This window comes from Vulpes vulpes, chromosome 2, assembly GCF_048418805.1.
Source record: "Vulpes vulpes isolate BD-2025 chromosome 2, VulVul3, whole genome shotgun sequence".
Taxonomy (NCBI): domain Eukaryota; kingdom Metazoa; phylum Chordata; class Mammalia; order Carnivora; family Canidae; genus Vulpes; species Vulpes vulpes.
The window spans coordinates 24,653,689-24,654,954 of NC_132781.1; positions in this window are offsets into that span (position 1 = coordinate 24,653,689).

The window sequence follows — 1,266 nt, forward strand, 5'->3', positions numbered from 1 at the left end:
ACGGGACTGGCCTCGGCCAATCGCTTGTCTGGGCCTGGTGGAAAACAGAGAGCATTATTTGCTTTAATTGATTCAAAAACTCTAGAGGACCACGACCTGGACGCTGTGAGCCCCAAGTCCTATACTCCCTCTCCCCAATGCCTCCCTTTCTCCAGAAAAGCTAGAGGAACCTTTCTCTCATCCCCTTCAGAGGATGGGAGGTTCCAAAAGCTGGGAAACAAGAGAATCTAAAGGAAAAGTCTTCCTCTTTTCCAAATATTTGTAATAGAATACACTAATGCTTTCTCCACAACGTCAGCAGTGTTTTCTTCCCCACCCCTCCCCCCACTAAAACAAGAAAAAAGAAAAGAAGGCTGACTAAGGATCTCAACGTGGGAGGAAGAGGTAGTAAGTAGAAAGAGGCTCCCATCCTTTGGGAAAGGTCAGTGTTAAGGTGCAATAAGGAAGAGATGAGATTTACAATCACCAGCACCAGGATCCCCTTCCCACCCCCCAAAAGCAACAGATAAATCTCAGAAAATCGACAGGCACTCCCAGGCTGACACAGAGGAGTGAGATAGATGGTGAGGGGCCCTTTTGGGCCTCTGGCTGCCATAGCTGTGTGGTCTCAGCTCCAGCATTTGCAGCACTGCCCTTGCCCCATGTCCACCTGCCTTTCTCACCTGGAGTCATTGTCTCACTCTTTTCTGACACCCCACAACTGACAGGGCATAAGGTGCATCTGCTCCCATTCAGAGCCTCAAGTCAAGTATCCATGTCTATATCCAGGGACAGGAACCAGAACGAAGGTAGTCGGATTTAACTTTGAGCACTCTCAAACTCAACGTTTGGGAGGAGTTCCTCCCAGGACAAAGAGTATCCCCCCCTCCTATTTTTGCCAGTGTGCTAGTTAAAATTAAAAAAAAAAAATCCCTGGCAAGAAAAAATTCTCTGGGCATGGAGGGGGTGAAAACACTGACTAAGGAGATGATATTCCATTTCTGGCCCCTGGGGGAGATTTCTTTTTAATTAATTTATTTCAAGGGGATCAAGATAGTCTGAACTTTAGGGAGTGCTGTAATTTACTGGAGAGAGGGAACACAAGACTCCGGGCCCCAAGCCATTGGTGGGAAACCAGATCTCAAAAGCAGAAAATGAAAAGTCGATCTGGGGGAAGATTTTTAAATAAGTGGGTCAGAGGGACGGAGAGGAGATGAGGCGATCAATCTTAGCCCCCTGACAGCTCCCTCCGATGGCATCAAAGAATTTGGCTCTTTGGGAAAGCGG